The sequence below is a fragment of the Diplotaxodon limnothrissa genome, linkage group LG6 (genome assembly GCF_057381915.1).
Source record: "Diplotaxodon limnothrissa isolate DT_005_m linkage group LG6, D_limnothrissa_male_GT1.1, whole genome shotgun sequence".
In the NCBI taxonomy this organism is placed as follows: Eukaryota; Metazoa; Chordata; class Actinopteri; order Cichliformes; family Cichlidae; genus Diplotaxodon; species Diplotaxodon limnothrissa.
In genome coordinates this window covers 32,498,481-32,511,952 of record NC_140601.1, presented here as the reverse complement: position 1 = coordinate 32,511,952, position 13,472 = coordinate 32,498,481, and the positions used below count along the sequence as shown (strand labels likewise).

At 40.0% G+C, this 13,472-nt stretch overlaps 1 protein-coding gene across 6 annotated transcripts in view; it reads left to right on the top strand.

Annotated features, from left to right (window-relative positions):
* add3a (adducin 3 (gamma) a) overlaps positions 1-13,472 on the top strand; it is a 103,812-nt gene that overhangs the window by 17,108 nt on the left and 73,232 nt on the right. For 2 of the 6 annotated variants that reach the window (XM_085355034.1, XM_085355032.1), the window contains exon 1: positions 12,391-13,003. The exons of 1 other annotated variant lie outside the window; for it this stretch is intronic. The gene's annotated coding sequence lies outside the window, so the exon portion shown is untranslated. Of the gene's footprint in view, positions 1-2,145; positions 2,267-12,390; positions 13,004-13,096; positions 13,190-13,472 lie in introns of those variants that run through there. 3 more of the 6 variants (XM_085355029.1, XM_085355030.1, XM_085355036.1) reach the window with 3 other exon arrangements.

Sequence of the window (13,472 nt, the reverse complement as noted above, 5' to 3'; positions counted from 1 at the left end):
AATCGTACGGCACACCAACAAACAAAAATATCACAAAAAGCATATTCATAATTTTTCCCCGTGCACCGGGTATTGTGGAATTGACTCTGTTTGTCCCCAGTATACCTTTTTTTTGCTTTATTCTGACCAGTATTCATGATAGGTTCTTCATCTGGGTTGGAATTTTCCAGGACCCAGATCAGATCGACTACTTTTTCTTTTCAAATATTTATCTTTTGCAATCACGCGTCGTCACGCATGTCTATTGCGTCATTTTTTCTTCGTCTTTTTTACTGGCAGTTGGCAACCCATTTAATGATAGCGGGTAGTTGCACTGCCCTCTAGTGGAAGAGGATGTAATTGTTCTGCCCGTTAAGATAAGATAAGATAAGATAGAACTTTATTAATCCCTCGGGTGGGTTCCTCTGGGAAATTCGACTCACGATGATCACTTGGAGTACTAATCAGGTGGAACCAGATAATCTTCGCACATTTCGATAGAGTACTAAGTTAGCAGTGCTTTATTATAAATATTACTTGTAAACTTAGCTGGCATATAACACGCAAACGTGGGTACCTGTAAAGTATTACAAAGTAACTAGAAAAAAAATGTTAGAATTTCATTCATCAAAGTTGAAGAAAGACTTCTTGGATGGCCTGTACCTCATAGAAGACCATACTATTGGGTAGATAATCCTGTAAAATAAAATATAAATATACTCCAAAACGTCTTGATGCATGATCAATCATCCAGGTATGGAAATTGAGGTATTCCTCAAGTTATTCTCAGGCCTACTTAAGTTACAGTTACTTGTTGATCTAAAAAAGCACCGACCAAGCCTAAATGTTCCCAATGTTTTCGCACTACCTTGTTCCATATTTGTTACACTTTTGTAATGTTTTTGATTCCCAGTAACCAATTGTCATTGGAATGGAATTCAGGCGCAGCACTTAGCAAAAACACATTTAACATGCTGTCAGTCTGCACTCGCGTTCTTCTACAGTGACCCATGCTCCCTGGTGTTGACACAGTTGGTGTTTATGCAGATGACATGGATGTCTATCAAAGGCAAACCGTGTCCCTCAGGCCTCCTGCTGCTTGGTGTAGCCGCTATTACAGTACAGAGGCACAGCCTAGTCTCTATGTTGGAAACTGCTGACCGCTGTGACCTAGAACACACACTGAGACCAGTGCAATTGCTCATACATGCACAATAATGAGTTCTAAATGAGCCACATCCAGTGATGGCCAGGGTACTACTGGGAAATGGTAGTAAAGGGATAATTAAAGTACACTCTTAAACGTTTGTAAAAGAAGAGGGGGGGGAACATTTACAATTTCCTTTGTAAGGAAGCTGGTTAGATACAAGGTCAGGGACGTCTCAGTATAAACCCCTAAAAGCATGGAAAGTAAAACAGTCACCACAGCCAGCCATGATATTTGACAGATAATTCAATTAAAAGTACTCTAAAGTTATCAACAGCACAAAAAACAGTGCAGAGGTCCAATTCAGTGACTTGAATTACTGAAGGTGCGGCCTTCTAGATAGCAATTTACACGTGTCAGGTGAAGCAGTCATGCCCCTAACTTTAAGCATCAACTGGATCCAAATTGGTGAATAATACAGAAAGGCACCTCTTCGTGGACTTGAGTAAATTCACTAGAGACCCAAATCAATTTTTGTAACAGACTATAAAAATATTACATTCATGCATGGAGTTGGGTATTTTAATCGAAAATTCTTTGGGGATCAATTGGTTTTTGAGGGCAGCCTCAAGTGGCCGTTTTCAGCTCCTAAGACTGCGTAATCTAGACTCTAGACTCGTCTTGTTCTTCGACCTAGTTTAACACATTGTGACCATTCCTGATGGAAGTCCATGAGACATTTCAGATTTTAGCTTAATTAAATGTCTTCTTTTTTGTTTGGATTTTTGGGAGTATGTTAAATTACTCAGATGGGATAATGAAAAGGCTTGAGGGGGAAAAGTAGACTTCATTACTTTTGTTGTGAGATGCCTCTCTACCTTTGATTTTAGGTTTGTTTCACTCATTCCTGGCTAATTTGCTGTATTTGTATTTCAGGATTACAGACTTCATAAGCGCACAATGCGTAAATGTTTAAACCAGTGGGTGCATCAGCCTCTGTGTCAGATGTCCTCACCACAGACTCGCAATGTGGCTCAGAGTTTTACTGAACTTGGAGGTAGAAAGTAAAAAAAAAAAAGTTTTTATTTTGTTTTTGTCCTAGTTGGCGAGACGTCATCACCTCGGCCAGTCCCCAGAGAGGTAAGAAATTTGACATCAGCACGCACCATTTAAGCTTCTGCACAAGCTTTCGCAACACCTGTTCACTGCATAAACACCACAGCGCTGCTTTGAGTATTATTTTACAGCAGAACAGAGGATGGTGAGTAAAGTCTTAAATGTAGTGTTGAGTGAAATGGAAAGTTCTTATTTTCTTCGGTCTGTAGTCCAGATGCCTCCACCCTCCTCTATGGTTTTATCAAGGACAAAGGGAGGTACATGGAGTGTAATACTGAAAGGTTTGTGGAGAGCCTTGACTTAGCTTCGGTCAGTGGTAAACTTGTGGCCAGAGTTTTTATGTGCTCAAAGTCATTCTGTAGAGAAAAAAGCACCAGACCTTTCCCTTCTGCAAAGTAGCTCAAATTTTAATCGCCTTTAATGTGTATTTAGGCTGTTAACACATAGTCTGCTTCCACTTTTGGTGACTGATATTTTTAAGCCTATTTGTCACTCTTGTTTTTCTGCTCCAGTGCAATTTTAAGTCAGTACCAGCTTTATAGTGGAGACCTTGTGTTTATTTTACTTCCATTAGGAGTTTTAAAATCTTACAACTAATAAGGATGATTGCATAGACTACAGTGCAAAAGCTTTTGCACTTTTTATGACGTGGCGCGATTTCTTTTAGTTTGTAACCAATATTAATGGATCTTTTATGAATTTTATTTCCCGACAAACACAGTTGGGTTTTTTTTTTTTTTTCTAAACATATACAACTGTCTACATACCTGGACACACAGTAGAAACTTTTCTGGTTTTGTGCAGATTTTCCAGTTCAAAACCTCAAGTATGATTCCTGGTTATAAATAAAGCTCGTGGTTGGTGGTTGCCGTTCTTCTGTTTTCAAATGATAGTCCTAATGTCCTAGAATTTTGTTATCTCGAATAAACTTCCACTGTCCACAGAAGCCCACAGAACCCTTTTCCACTGCAAAATGGGTTTTGGATGTTTGACCATCTTCAGAATTTGAAACTACAAAGCTTTTTTCCAAGTCTTCTGATGGAAGCATCGTGTGCCTGTCCCCTGTAGTTTGAGTTTGTGGGGGCCATATGGCAGTATTGCTTTTAGTTTGAAAGCCAATCCTAGAATTCATTCAATTCTAGGAATTTGACAGTAGTGGATCGGATATCAGTCTGATACTAGCCCAGAAAGCTGGATATTGGTGACATGATCCGATCTATTCATTTGAGTTCTTTATTCTGTATCTGTCATCACCCAAAGCTGACGTAATGTGGAGGAAACTAACAGCAGAGCAGCAGCACTTTGGAGGTATTTCTCCAAATCCTAAAGATATTATTGGATCAGAGCCAGTAAAAGCTGATTCCAGCCATCCATATGTAAGACAAAAATTTTTGTGTTTCTTGTTAATTATATTTAAAACAATTTCTTTTGGCTCAGCACTGCAACACTGTTGATCTGTAGTATGTTTGTGACTCATTGAATTTTAGGGAACTCCCATGAGTTTGATCTCCTAGCCACAGTCTGATTCTTTCCTATCTGATAAATGAAAGGATCTTTTTCTGTGTTTACAGCAGCGGTGTGCTTTGTGCTTTCTGTTTTGGGCCGTTGACGTACGAGCGACACAAGATCTCCCTCCTCTCACTCACTCCTCTTTCACTCTGTATGTCTTTACTTGATCTGTCTCTCGTTATGCACCTCGGTCTTATCTTACCCTGTCGCTCTCCCTCTTTCTCTGTCAGATATTTTTAAAGGATCTCTCTCAGACGTAGTTGCTCAGAGCTTGTAAGGTCAGAAGAAGTCAGCGTAGCTCTGATTGCTGGTGTGTCTCAAAGTGTTACATACCAAGTTGTCTGGTTCTTTAATTCCTGTATGAGAACATTTCAGGTCCCAGCAAATTTAACTGCAGACACAAAAGTACTTTAGAGTCTGTGCTTATCTCTGAGCACTGCTGGAGCACTCCTCTTTGATAATATTATCCACTATTATCCTTCTAATGTACATTTTCTTTTACGTTAGTTTTACCAAACCCATATTCAATCTCCAAGCAACATTTGAGCAGCTAAAATTTTGTTTTGCATTAAAATTTGTTAAAAAAAACAAACCCGAGTTGGGATAGCTCTTTTTTTTCATTCCAATAATTCTCTTGTACCAACTGATTTAGTATTGTTCTTGACAAGGATTCAGCTCCAGTGGGAATCCGTTGCTGACAGCTTTGTGATTTGGACATATTTGCCATTTAAAGTGCAAACTGCAGCTAAGCCATCTGGCTAAGCTTCTAATGCTCCATTTATAAATTATACCACAATAGAAAGTGGATTAACGTCTGTCGATGTAATCCTTTAATGAGTTTCGTAGTGCTTTCTGCGATTTTGTTTATCCTGCAGCAGGAATTCAGAAGTAATATACACTATTGAACTGTATTAAGCATCTTTGTAATTGCATTTTCTTGTAATAACGAATCTGTTAATCAAACAAGGCTGAAGTCCTTGGAATACTGGCATGTTCTAACGAGTAAATATGGCAAACGTGTGGCAAAATTACAAAATGTCACTGTTCTGTATGTTCTTGCTGCTGAGAAGACATAAGCGACAATCAGCTTGCCTTTGACGTATTTATCATCAGAGGTTTTTGGGGCCTCCCAGCTTTGAGGGGAAAAATGCAGCTTTTCCATTCTGCTAAGAGAGCAGTGATGTAATAAGGGATGATGAAGATAATTTAAAAAAAATAATAATTCAGCGATGTTACAGCACACCGCAGACGAGCTATGAGAGACACTAGCATCATTTAAATTCTTGCAAACGTTAATAGAGGCTGTTGTGAAATGGGTGCACAACAATGTGGTAAATAAACTTAAGGAAAATGATTTTAATTAATATTTCTTGTTCTTCATTTGACTTGTGTACAGCAACTTTAATGCCTTTTTTACATCTGTCCTGTCTCTTTGTAAACCAGTATAATATGACTGTTTCTATGAGTGGCTGAAAGTCATAGAAACAGTTGGCATCTCCTAATAGTCGAGGTCTTTGTAACAACAATGACAGAAGTATAAAACCCGAGCTGCCCAATGACAGTGAGAGTGTCAGCACAGAAAGGTTGATAAGCGAAATAGCTCAAAAAATGAAGCACAAGACCCGAGTATTTATAGGAGCAGTAATGCTAAGACTGAAAGTGTGCTGTAAATGGCACTCGTCTCCAGCAACATTTGATCTAAAAACATATTTTTGAAGATTGGCTCCCATTTCTTCCTTTAGATTTCCTTCAGTAAAGTGTGTGCGGTGTTCAGACCTGGCTGTGGTGCCTCACCCTGATCACAACGTGCACAGTGATATGCTAGTCCTAGGTGATGATGACATGCCAGTGCAGTGCTTTGCTTAGTTCTACGTTCTCTTGTTTTGGAAAGCCTTGGTTCACTGTCCAAGGATATTGTTATTACTCACTAAGGTTCAAGAAAGAATATACAGAGATATGGTTTAACAGCCTAACTTAGTTTTTGTATTCCAGTTACTTTGTGAATGAATTTTGTCGTTTTAGTTAATAAAAATTGATCCAAAAACTGGCAAGGCATATACACAGACAATTTTCATTTATATTATTAGAATTTACATTTAAATCCATCTACTTTTAGGGTAGAGTGCTGTAATCATATCTGATATTAAGTCAGCCTAACATTTCTGCAAACTATTGTAGACGTCAATATGAAAATGTATGTATTTTTTTTTTAAAATTTGGAGTAAACAACACTTGCTCTTATTTAAAAACCGTATAGTGATACATTTCCTTAAAGATGGACAAAGTTGACGACACACATCCATCCTACTTCTTCCATTATTTCGGACACTTTCCCAGTCAAAGACAAGTCCAAACACATGCTAAGCTGGGTTCAGTTTAGAGAAAACTCAGTGAATCTTCAGGATAAAGGAGGTTTGAATTATATGATTTTAACAATTCTCACTGCAGAGATGGCCAGCTGTTCTAAACCTGCAAGCATTCAACCCAAGATGGATTTTATAGATGGTGGAAATTAAAAACCCATGCAGTTCTTGAACTTTCAGGGAGAGTCTTTGTTGGAAATCACAAAAGGCTGGGCATATCTGACATGGATAATGATATAATGATGTTCAACCCAGCCCTACAGCATAGCGGGGCAGAGCTTACTACAATCCTCTTCCTTTGGTGGAACTGTGTATTGATTTTTAAGGTGCTTGAATAGGTTTTGAAGTTGAGTGAAAAGACATTGTTGTAGTAGGTAAGAGATGCATTTTTTTTTCCTCCCTGTGGTGGCTGCACTGTCTTTCGGCATGGACAGATTTGTGATGACCATGTTTAACAGTATTAATCAAAGTGGTCTTTCCAAGGACTTGACACGCTGATTTATGGCTCTGAGCTGTTTTAATTATAATCAGAATGGGTGTCTCCCTGATGAATAACAGCTGTCTCTTCTGTGACTCATAAGTCCTGACAGCAGCCAGAGGAGTTGGTTGTTTTACTTTGTGTTTGTGCCTGTGCCTGATTGTGCATGTGCTCTATTTGAATTGTTTCACAGCCAAATTTGATATGATTCGATAACCTCTGTTTCTGTTTTTTCTTTCTTTCTTTTTGGCTAGTTTTGCTCAGATGGAAGAACGGGGGTCTGGCCTGGTCTGGTCTGGCAGCTGTAAATGATCAGATTTATGGATGTCTGTTTGTGTGCCATGGTTTTGTGGTGCAGATCTCTGGTTTAGAGCCACATGATGGGTCTTGTAATCATCAGTCACATCCCAATGAAACGCAGGCTGGGAGTATGCGGCCACATCTTGACCGCATGCACAAATGCACATAGGAAATACAAATTGGCTGCCATCAATTTCTTCATTATTTTGCTCGTATAGATACAAAAGCAGATATTTCGCTAAGCATATAATGCATAGTCACAAACTGACACAAGTTCTGCTTTCAGCACTGGTGGCCTGTGGGGCTTTTGTAGTGCAACAAACAACCGCTTTGTGCTTTGCAAGGATGGGAAAGTAGGAGCGCACTGACGCGCACTTAAAAACACAAACACACATTCGTACACGAGCACGCTCGCACACTGTGGAAGTGTCAAAGGCAGGGTGCAGTTCTGTCGTGCACAATAGGCTGTTTCATTACAGCCCCCTCATGACACTAGAGCAGAAAATGGACTTGCAGTAAAGGGCAGATGAGGAGTCGGGAGTGTTACAGCTCAGCGCTCTGAGGTTGACATGACCTGACAGTGGTCAGGTCCATATCGGATAGATGGCTTCACTGACCTGACAGTCGATTGTAAATGGAAAAATGCATCATAAAATACTTTTTGTGTGTGTGTGTCTTGATTAATAGGTTCGATAAACAGATGCATGAGCACTCCTCTTGACCTTTCTTGACTGGTAGCTTCAATCTTTTGTAAAATCATGTCAATTCCAGTGCTTCTAAATTGGGGGCTCTCAATGTTTTGAAGCCTGTATAGCCACCAGTGTGTTTCAATAGTAAATAGTTTTTTAATCATTAGTTTAGTGGCTGTTGCTTTTCTACTTGTACAGCTGTATTTGTCAGTGTAATTGAGGGTCATTCTGCTGTGATTTCTAGAACAGAAGTAATATAAGAGAATGCTCCCTTGGTCTGCTTCTGTGGTGCTTTTGTGTACCATGAAGCGTGGGTGGATGAAATGTATAGTACTGCATGTGGTCTTTGTTATGCTGCTGGACTTAGAAGATCTAGTACCAGGGGTTTCTATTTCTTTGCCCTAGTTCTGTTTTTGAAGTGGATTTGGTAAACAGTGAGATACTTTACGTCTCTCTCATCTGAAACTTTTTGTTGTATTCTTTGCACTGAACAAAGAGCAAATCACCAAGCTGACTCTTAAATGTTAGAATTTTTTGTTTTTACAGGGTACAAAAGTAGAGAATTACATTACTACAACTGGCCATAAAAGTACATCTTCCAAAGATTGTGTTTTTGTTTGTTTTTTTTACAAGCCGGTCTATCCAATAGGCTCAAATTTAGAGGGTAGTGATAGCCACAATTACATTGTCCACAACAGAGCCATACTCTTAAGTCATCATCAGTGTTGGTCAAGTTACTTGAAAAAAGTAATCAGTAACTAATTACTGATCATACATAAAACATCTGAAAGTGTTCAATCCAGTTTGTTTTTTTGTTTTTTGTTTGTTTGTTTTGTTTTTTTTCCAATAGCTCATCCGAAATTAATTTACAATGTGGGACAGATTTTAAAATAAAATAAAATAAGAGGTTGTTTTTATTGAATATTTTTGTTACTGAATCTGGCAGCTGGCAGTGGAAATGTGCCGTGGAGTGGGTGTTGTAAGTAACAATGTTTGGCAGTGATTTGTGTTTGTCTGAATCTCTCCCTTCGTGTCGCCGTTTAAGTCAGACTTGAAGGCTGGGCCTCTCAGTCCTTTCAGTTATGGCTGAGATCTGCTTCATGTCAAAACTGCTCCCTCTGGACCGCACTGGGAGATGGAATTAAATTGTAATATTTTCCAGCATAATTACATTTTGTGGGTGTTTTTGCTATAGCTCACATTTTTTTGACAACATGTTAAAGTAATTTAACATGTTGCGTAATTTCTTCGCATGGTAGTAGTATGTGTTTAACCGAGCTGGTCTGTTAACAGCATAGCTTTAGTGCTATTCTAAGAAGTCGATTAAACTGAGGGTCACGCTGTGGAGTTCAAGCCCCCGTCAAAATATATCTTTTGACCGTAATATGCACCTCCTGACCTTGTGCCAGACGCGGACTCATTAGTGAGTCACCATGTGTCACATGATGTTGCAGTCAACCCAGGAAACTAAACGGAGCCCCCCTCCCCCACATAGACCAAGAGTCTCCACACCTCATTCAGGGGGAGAAGGTCGTCTCAGGACACGGTTCATCTGAGTCTGTGAACAAACAAGGAAAAAAATACATCTGGGTGATTAATAAAGCCTGGGGCCTATTTGTCAGGTTTAATTACAACCGTTATAAGACAAAAGTAATATTTTACTAATGAATAATTTATTAAAGGGTGCCGACCGTATATGGCTAAATGAGAAGAAACTTCATTGGCTTCTTAGGAGATTATTTTATGTTACGCGATTATGCTGCTGACACTTGTATCAGCCCTTTCTATGCTTCATTTTCTTGCCTGTGAAAACAGTCATAAACACACATTATTTTCCACTGTAGATGGCAGCTTTCTGCATTAATTACCCGAGTCGTTTCACAACACACGCCTCATATTTTGCTACGGCAAACACAATAAATCCCTGTAATAGTCACTGCTTTGCTTTTTCTCAGCCATGCTTTATTTCTAATGTTGGACACAAGCCAGTAGACCACTGCAGACTCTGCAGGTGAATCCTTGCACTTCCTTTGGGTATTTCAAGGGATTTAAGCTTGCGTCAGCACTTGCGTTGCTTTGGTATCCTCTTGGGTTTGCAGGGAGTAGAATGGGTTCATTTACTCAAGTTAAATTCTGGGGAGAGAGGTTCACTTCTTTTTCCTTCTCTCTTTTTCTAGGCGTTTAATCTGATTTATATCCATACTTTGCATTCTTTTCAAATGAGTACATTCTTATTACATTCAAAGAATTTCTTTGTGATGCTTTAGTTATGCCAGTAGTTTGCACAGCCCTTGGCCAAAACTGTGTTGTTTTCGATGAGGAAATGCTGCATGCTAGTCACATGTAGCAGTGGAAAGAACTGCTGATCATATCCAAGAATCATTTATTGTGGCTCAAGATGGAACAAATGGCAAATATGGCATTCCAGTGCAATGTCAGCAGTGTTCTCAAATGCAAAATAGTGGTCCAGATTAGAGAGGATGAAAAATCCTGAGAGTAAAAGCTTAAGAATACTGGCGGTGGACCTTTTTGATTTTGATGTTGGCAGGAAAAAATGGTGCCTATTTACTTCGATACCATCAGCAGGTTTGTGACAAAATTGTTAGTAGGAGGAGAGTACTGTCTGTTTCCTCTTTCTCTGCTTATCAAACAGTTGCTGTTAATGAGCTTCACATGTACTGTGACAAAGTGAGCTATACTTTGTTTCTCCCTTTTCCTTTAAATGTAGATGGAGCCCTTAAAATGTGTCTCATCTATGCTCAGTCAGTGAGGACATTCATGTAAACGCGCATAGCTGTCTGGTGGTCGAGTCTGCAGTTCTGAGCTGAGGAATATTATGTGCTAAATCAAGATTAATGGAGTGATACTGACAGCCAAGCAATGTAGCGTAGGTCAGTTTATATGCACAGATGACAGGTGTGCAAACACAGATACACACCAGCCTAGATTTACACCTTTATTGCCATGTTAGAGCCGTTCATGCTCCCGCTGTGTTGTTTATTTTGGTGCGGGTATGTCCAGTGAGAAGGTTGTGGTGATGGATGTGTGGCTTATTGTGAGAAACATGTAGTTTTAACAAATACATGTATGAGGCGTTCATTGCAGAGAAATGAATGCTGAAGATGTTTCTGCCACATGAACCAGTTTAAACACACTACTCCTTAAAAATAGTTTCCAGTGTGGGGATTCACTGCTTTCAGCCACGAGCGATTGATCCGCTCGTCCGAGGCAGTTTGACAAACGTAAAACCACACTCACCGCACAGACCAGCAGAGCAAGCAGGGAATCCCTGCCACAGAGACTGACAGCTGCATATACAGTAGCTTGCTGGGGCTGTTTCTCCCATAAATCCCATACTCTCTGCTCGAATAATTGATTTCAAATTGATTTATAGGCTCAACTGGCTCATTTGCTTCTTGTGCTGGTATGGACTTGTATTTTTGTTTCCTATAATTATTGCCTCCTTGGTTTGCCAGCAATAAGGCCAATGTTTTACCCTCCAAATGGAAGCATTTTCCACAGAAGCACCAATTAAATATTCATTTGGATTTGTTTGTTTCTCTGACAAACCATAAATTAGACACCCCAACAATTTCCTATACATGATGGAAGTTGGAATGTTACACGAGGCCCATTTTAGCATTGCTGTGCAGTCCTTAGAATACGTCTCATGCATGATGCTTTTCCACATCTTAATAATGAAAATCTTGAAAGGGGACCGATTATGCGTTTCCTGATTTTATGTCATATGATCACTTTTAACCATTTAAGTGCAAATAATCCCCATGACCCCAAAACTCAGGTTTTAGACTGCCTTAAGTGCACTTTATGATGTGACTGAGCAGCTTTCACAAATATGGCCAACGTGGCTCGCCAACCGGCCAGTCAAACTTTCTGAGGAGTAACCATTTAAGAGGAAGTTAAATGGATACTATTATACTTCTATTAACTCATTGCTGTAGGCGCGTGACGTCAAACTCTTCTAAAACCATATCATATCCTAAAGTGCACATCCTTAGAAATGTATCTACACGTTGCAGTCATTGCCACCTGCGCAGGTATTAATGTTTTGCAATGGAATCTTCAACTTGTATAGTCTACTTTGTCGACTCTGTATGGATTAACCATAGAAGTACAACTGAAACAATAAAGTGAGGAGATAAATGTTTTTGATAAAGAACAGTTCAGTGTTTTGAACTGTCAATCATGCAAAGCTAAAATAATTGCGATGAAAAGGAGCATAATGGTTCCGTTTTAAAGATCTGTTGTGTGCAGTACACGGGAATGCAAGTGCTCAGTGCAACAGGTTCTTCACAGTCACGGAAGTCAGGATAGTGTGAAGGTTAAGATGAGTCCTCATTTGCATGGATAACTCTGCCAGGGTGAAGTCAGAACATGAGCGGTGCGGGCGCAGTACTTGTTGTTGTTGTTGTTGTTGTTGTTAACATCTCTCTCTGTCTGTGTTCGTCATCATTAAATATTAAGGCTTTTACTTGCTATCCAACTATTCATTTAAAAGCCAAGGACCGATTTGGCGCACATCATTGTATTTCTAAACTAAAAAGCCATTTCTAAATGGCAGCTCCTCCCTCCTTTCTTTATATGATCAAACGCTCCTCCAAACTCTTTTGTGTCAAAGGAGATTCCTCACATGAGGAGGCAGTTGAGCTGCTATCAAGTGCTGAATGTCATCAGGAGGATTAATGATTAATGAGGAGGGAGGGACTGTGTAGTGCAGGAAGGGGGAAGATTTGGCAACACTGGAAGTATAGGAGAGTCATTTGTGAATTAAAAAATAAATACAAATTGGTGTTTTAATAAGTTTCAAGGAAGTTAAATGGGGACTGGGAGGAGGAAAAATAGAAGGAGCGAGCTTAATTTATTGCACAACCATCTAAAGTATCCGTCTTATGCATTACTCACTTTGTTATCAAGTTCCAGTCTATACAAATGTTTGAAAGAAGGAATGGCTAAAAAAAACACCTTTTGGAGGTCTTGGACCTTTTTCACAAAAGATCTCTGAAGCACCCCTGGGGGCGAATGACCCTGTCATCTCACCCCTCCCCCCCTTCCATATTCAACCCCTCCGTCACTATCAGCCTCCTGCTGAATTCACAGAGCCCCCTTCTTTCTTCATGCTGGCCAGTCCTCTGCAGCTCCTGCAGCAGATGCGTCGTATTTTCTGCCAGATGTACCAGAGTGCGTCCTGCTTAAGTAGGGAAGAAGGAGCAACTCCAGGAAGGGGGGGAAAGATGCTGTAGGAGGAGCGTGAAAGAAAGCGGGCAGACGACGCAAAATTTTACACTGCATTCGGCTTCAATGGGAGAGGCGTGTTAGAGAGAGGGAGAGCAGTAGCGGCAGCATACTCGCTGTAGCGCAGGTGGATCGCAGCTGTCTGAAGAGAAAGATTTGGCGGCAGCAGGTTTGTACTGAAGATTCTCCACAACTGTAGTTTTTTATTCCGTGTTTTGTGCACATCTTTGTATTTTCTGTGACTGAATGGATGCTGTGTTCCCCTTCGTATCACTGCTGTCCCTTCATGTTTCTGCTCTGCAGTTCTGTCATTCCCTAGAGCTGACCGCAGCAAAGGAAAGTGTGCGCATCAGTGGTAAACTCATGTTTTTGTTTCATTTTTTTCTTTTTAAGGCATGCACTGTCCTTCTTGGTATCTTGTTCACAAAAGTTCATTACACATTAGGAAGTTTACGAGGGATTCAGAGACTTGTCTGGCATGCTAAATGAAATAGCAGAGGCCCGATTCCCTCCTTTCAAACTGGGAGTTCTTTTACTGCGGAGAAGAATAGAGCTGGGAGCTTTGAATGCACCCGAGATGGCTTTCTGTGTGCTTAAGAGAGGTGCCGCCCTCTCAAGTGTCAGCATGCTTATGGGAA